Genomic DNA, 6,760 nt, shown 5'->3' with positions numbered 1-6,760 from the left:
GTACGACTTTCTGCGCGAGAGCGCCCTCCGGCTTCGAGTATGAATGAAACATACACTGCATGAGTGTTTAGTGCTCCGCGATGTTCATCTCGCCTAAATCTGGGTCCGAATAAAACATCAGATCATGCACAGACCAGGGCCGGAGTGGGACTCATTTTCAGCCCTGGAGTTTCATGCCTTAGAACTCACCTGCCTGTAGCCTTCTAGTAGTCTTGAAGACAATGATTAGCTGGTTCAGGTGCAATTGGAGCTAAACTCTCAAGGAAAGTGGCCTGGCCCCCGCGTAATCTACGCCCCCTGATATACTGTATATATATATATATATATATATATATATATATATAGACAGAGAGACAGGAGGATAGATAGATAGATATAGATAGATCTAGATGGTTTGAAATCAGCTTTACACAGACCAACAGGAAAATAATAGTGATGCAAACAAAATGTATTTATACTGTAGAGCAGTTTTTAAAAAGACAAAAGTCAACAGTAGTTATTCAGTTGATTGTTGATTCAGTTCAGTTCAATGTAAAGTCCATCAATTAAGGAATGAGTGTAATTCATCTTTAAAGCAGCTCTGGAGAAAACAGTGAAGTACAAGTGGTAGGGGACATTGTACTTGTATAATAATAATACAATAAACTATGCTGTAACACAAAAATGTAAATAATAATACATTATTTATATGCATAAAATGCCATAAATATCTTGTTTCCCCTCAATTTTCCATCGTATTTACTATACTTTTTTAAACTATACGGTTTTCACTGCTAGGACAGCAAAGTGTATATGACCCATATACGACAGGATCATAAATATGGCTATGATGCTTATGCAACAGAGGTCATAAATGTAATTGGTGGTTTCCAAGATGATAACCTGATTTAACAAGTGAAGTGTCTCCTCTATAAAGGCACATAATGTAACGTACACCCTGCACAGTCTGAACATTTTTCTCTTGTCAGATCACTGATTCGAAGAGCACTGGGACACGATGTACTGTGCTGTACAAACCCGAGAAAAGAGGAGAGAAGGTGTGGTTACGCGCACCAGATGAGCTGCTAAATTTAGCCATTTGGTTCAGTGGGTCTATTGCATGTCATTTAACCTATAATCTATGAATTATTAACCAGATCTTGATCTTTATCTCAGATAAATGACCACATAATCCACATATCTCAGGCTGCAGTCGACCCTTACAGAGGATGGGTTATACATTTACCAAGATTTTTTAAATATACTTCTCATTTTGTTCCTTTTAGTACAGTCTGTATTGTGTATTCAGAGTCTGTTTTATCAGGATGTCTACACGGATCATTGCCTCACTGTGGAAAGACATTGAAATGTTCCCTTCAGATCCATCACTGTAAACAGACAGTCATCTGCTGACATCTAGTGGACAAACTAGATCTCTACAGTCATCCTCACACGAGTGAACGAGCGGAAAACAGGTGATTTGTTCTCAAAAGCTGCTGTTATCATGACTCTGGTTGTTTAAACAGGTCATCTGGTGTCAGATTGGCAGCACAAATATTACTGATCTGATCCTGATTACATTTACTAAACGTTGGATTCATAATAATTATTAAATATGCATGTTAATAATGATAATAATATATGAATTTAAGTTTAAATGCCTTAGGCTGTACTGAAAAGCTGTGATTTTGTCCTCTTTAAACCTAAAAATTGTAAGATTTTGAAGGTGTAAAATAAAATGATACATTTAAGATTCTGCAATATTTATAGTCAAATTTGTAATGAGTTTTATTTTAGTATTATTTATATATATTATCTATTAATATTTTTAATTAGGGTTTATTTGCATATTTTTTTCATTTTAGTATAGGCTATGTTTAGTAATTTTGTTTTACTAAATGTGATTCTGACATTTTTATTACTTTTAAATATTTATATAAAGCTTTATGTAATTTTAGTAGTAATTTTAGTACTTCTTAATCTTATTAATTTCAGTTAGGCAACATTTCTAAGATTCGTTTTTAGTTTTTAACGATTTTTTTTCATCTCATATTTATATTTTATTTCATTTTATCTTAATTACTGAAAATATTTGTAGTGTTATTGTGTTAGAATAGAATTAAAATTAAAAATGTAATATCTGTTCCACGCAATGTTGTGTGGCTTCAGAAGACTGAATATAGTATATATAATATATATTATTTAGAATATAGCGCCCAAGTCTTTTTTTTTTAGCTTTTTTTTTTTAGCTTGACTATATGAATAATGAGGAAACAATCGCATTATTTTAATTTTAAGGTGAACTGTTCCTTTAAGACAGCTGACTGCAAAAGTGAACAAACGAGCTCATTTATGAAGGAAACACTCGACAGATGCTTAACTTGAGAAAATGGCGAAGTTTGACATTTAATTATTCTGGGGTGTGAAATTCGCAATGATTAACCTTCCGGCATTTGTGGTGAGTACTTGCTCATCATTCAAATCCGCAACAGCTGATAGATGTGTGTAATATGTGACTGGCCTGGCATGCACAAAAAAAAATTAAAAAAAATTGTGTGTAATATGTGTGAAAGGTTAGTCTGCAGAATTTTCAAGACACTTCAGTCATTATCATATGATTTTACATAGTAAATGAACTGACTAACTTTAAATACCAAATGTTTCCCAATCTTATCACTGTGAACCGGACATAACGACATTGTATGATTGATAACCTTTGACTGATGTAAACAGAGATCATACGATGTAGAATTGTAGGTTAATTGTTGTTTAATAAACGACGAGCTTCTCGCTTATCCACAGATTTTTTACAGCTAACGGGTGTTCTTAGGCACCATTTGAACAATTTTTTATGATAAAAAAATTCAATAACAATAATATACGGAATAAATAGTTTTCGCCAGAGCCGTTGAAAAATGGATTTGAGCTAAGTGGGATTTTTACGGTTGCTAAGCAACATAGCAACGGCGCGCTGCGGTGTGCGGTCTCAGTTGCTCATCCAATCAGATGCAGAAGAACCGGTGTTGTGCGTTTTATACATTGTAGCTTATCTAAAATTGCGTTTTTTAGTCAAACATCTGACTAGTTTGGTGTAGGCTAGTACATATCTGTAAATTATCTTCCGTAACTAACACTGACACGTCTTCAGTGCCTATTTGCTTTGGCAAAGTGAATTTTTGTGGAAAGAAGACAAACACTTGTAAGTTACGACGATAAAACTGATTCAAATAAGTAACAAAGTTCAGCTGTCTAGTCGAGTGTACAAACTACGAAAATAAAACAATTCAGGGTGGGTTTATTTATGTAGCCTATTTAAATTTCTGTATGTACACAAACCTTATAGATAGGCCTACTGAAAATTTTCACCTTTATAGACCAACCATATATAACGTCTCAGGTTACTTATGTAACCATGGTTCCCTGAGTAGGGAACGAGACACTGCGTCCTCTAGGGGTCGCTATGGGGAACGCCTCGTCGTGACCCGTGTCTGAAGCATACATTGAAAAAACAGACAGACCCCTAGAGGACGCAGTTCGAAGTTCCCATGAAAGGGAACTCTTGAGACAACATGCCCCTTTTGAAGTACGAGTGGACTAATGTTAGTAAGTCCATTACGTGTGTGTATATATTTGCTTACACCAAATACACAAAATAATGATCTTTAAAAAAGCATCATATGACCCCTTTAAAAGTAATGGACAAGTGTTAAGAACCTTGCCTGGATTATGAAAACCACTTCTAAGAGTCACAATCAGTGTGCTGTACATTCAGTGAAGCTGCTTTTTCTTCCAGGGAATCTGATCAGTCGAGCGTCTCCTCAAGCAGAGATTCACAGGAGCTCAGATCCTCAGAAAACAGGTAGAGGATCAACTCTGATTCCTACTCTTTTTGTTCACTTTTCCATAGTGTTCGTTTTCACACTGTTCAAGGGCCAAAAATAGGGAAAACGTGTGTATCTTGTGCACAATTTGTTTGTACAGTTGCACAATTATTACATAATTATATAAATTATGAATTATTTTTATAGCATTTTTCTTTAAATTTTTTAATACTGTAAAACTGTAAAATTGCAATACTAATTTATTTTTTCTTTCATATTTAGCTTTAGTAATTGTAGTACTTCAAGTTAACCTTTTATTTCAGTTCTCATTTTGAGTTTTTCATCTAACATTAATATTTTATTTAAACTTTATTTCAATATTTTTGTGCAGCGGCACAAGAATGTATCAATATGAGTAAATAATAACAATAATACTAATTGAAAAAACAAAAATGCAAATATATATAAGGAAACACTTTCAAAAAAATTTTTTCTATTATCATCATAATAATATTGGCAGCATTTCTTTTTCTTTATTATTTCTACTTGTTCTTTATTTTTATGTATTGGTGTGTAACTCTTTGAATGATCTCAACCAGCCTACATTCTTCACCATTTAAATTACCATAGGTGTTTAGGAGCTCAGATCCTCAGAAAACAGGTAGAGGATCAACTCTGATTCCTACTCTTTTTGTTCACTTTTCCATAGTGTTCGTTTTCACACTGTTCAAGGGCCAAAAATAGGGAAAACGTGTGTATCTTGTGCACAATTTGTTTGTACAGTTGCACAATTATTACATAATTATATAAATTATGAATTATTTTTATAGCATTTTTCTTTAAATTTTTTAATACTGTAAAACTGTAAAATTGCAATACTAATTTATTTTTTCTTTCATATTTAGCTTTAGTAATTGTAGTACTTCAAGTTAACCTTTTATTTCAGTTCTCATTTTGAGTTTTTCATCTAACATTAATATTTTATTTAAACTTTATTTCAATATTTTTGTGCAGCGGCACAAGAATGTATCAATATGAGTAAATAATAACAATAATACTAATTGAAAAAACAAAAATGCAAATATATATAAGGAAACACTTTCAAAAAAATTTTTTCTATTATCATCATAATAATATTGGCAGCATTTCTTTTTCTTTATTATTTCTACTTGTTCTTTATTTTTATGTATTGGTGTGTAACTCTTTGAATGATCTCAACCAGCCTACATTCTTCACCATTTAAATTACCATAGGTGTTTATTTATTAATCTTTTTTTTTCTTTTCCCCCTTTGCCATAACACCACTGTTGCCATTACTGCTACCATTGCAATTTATTAGTATTGTTGTTATTATTATTATTTAATAGGTTACTATTAGTTAGTAATTCATTTGTTCATTCTTTAGACACTCTTCAATATATCATTACTAATTTATCTTCATGTATCCTTTTTTTGCCATGTTCTCTTTTATCTCTCTTTTTTAATCTTTCTTTCTCTCACCTCAACATCTCTTGCTTTCTAATTATTTAGATTTGCCCCCTTTATTTATTTATTTTTTATTTTGGAGAACATCAGTGGTGTCAACAATGGCAACAATAATGCATATATTTTTTAAACTTTATATACATATTCAAGTGACGAAACGTATCTCCTGTCTATCATCATCACCATCATCATCACTAATATTTAATAATTTACTTATATTTGTTGAATGACTATATTCCTGATATTATTGTTTGTAATCCTTCTGCTTAATTTTTTTCCTCTTTTTCTTTCTTTCTTTCTCTGCATTAACCAAATCCACTGGAAATATTTCTAAGCAATCAATGTCATAACAAATGTGTCTATATTATAATTGTATATGTTACAACCGAATATTACTACTATTATTATTATAATACTATTATACTAACTTATTATATTATCAGTTTTTTTCTTTCTAGCGGTCCGTTTTTATTATTGTTGTTGTCGTTTGTTCTGATACTTCCTATTATGTCTTCTGTCATTTTTTCCTTCTAATGTCTTGTCATATTTTTCAATAACAAAATATCATCAATAATATTTAGTTTCAAATAATACAATTATCACAAAATAATAAAAAAGAAATATTACTAAGGCAATATTTTACTGTTAACAATAATAATAATAGAAACTTGTGCATGTTCTCTGCTTTGCGAATATCCAAATATGTTTACTCAAAAATTTGCAAACTTAGTGAAACACATGACAATAGACAATCAAAAATCTGCATAGATCCGCATAAAAATAAATAAAACATGATTTGAACTGGTGCAAATAGTAGAATATGTAGAGCGCCGTCGCTTAGTGGTTGCAGAACTGGATCTGATAACTAAACGTCGTCTGCCAGAATATGTTTTCATATTTTTACAATATATAACCAGAACTCTTGCATGACACATTTATTAGATAAAACAAGTTGAAGTGTAAGAGATAACGCTAGCTGTTTTTTATCCCTGCATTTGTGACATTAGAGGTAAACCAGCATGTAGCATACAATTCAAACAAAATCAGACATTTAAAAAAAATCAATGATTAGTTCTTAACCAATATGGGTTTTGGCTGATGTTGATATCAAGAGAGCAGGGCAGATAATGCCGGATATATGAATTATAATACAAATTCAAGACAGCAAATACAGTAGAATTGCTGACTTTAAATAAAAGTTATTTTACACAATATTTACTATTTTAAATGTTTGAAAAGCAGATCTTTTCAAGCATGACTTCCTGTGCATCTCTTGACAAGGCTGTCTAATTTTGAAACACTTCTGATAAGCCAATCAGACACAGTTATTAGCCAGTAATGATAAACATGTCAAACATTTTGCAGTATAGTGTGACTGATGTTTAAAGCGCTTGTAACAGATGCACAGGAAGTCATGCGTAACACTAGAGAGAAAAACACATGCACTGAACATACAACGTTACATACAAGAAATT

Source organism: Sinocyclocheilus rhinocerous, unplaced genomic scaffold, assembly GCF_001515625.1.
Source record: "Sinocyclocheilus rhinocerous isolate Xijiao unplaced genomic scaffold, SAMN03320098_v1.1 scaffold235, whole genome shotgun sequence".
Classification (NCBI taxonomy): domain Eukaryota; kingdom Metazoa; phylum Chordata; class Actinopteri; order Cypriniformes; family Cyprinidae; genus Sinocyclocheilus; species Sinocyclocheilus rhinocerous.
Note: the sequence above shows the minus strand (reverse complement) of the source record.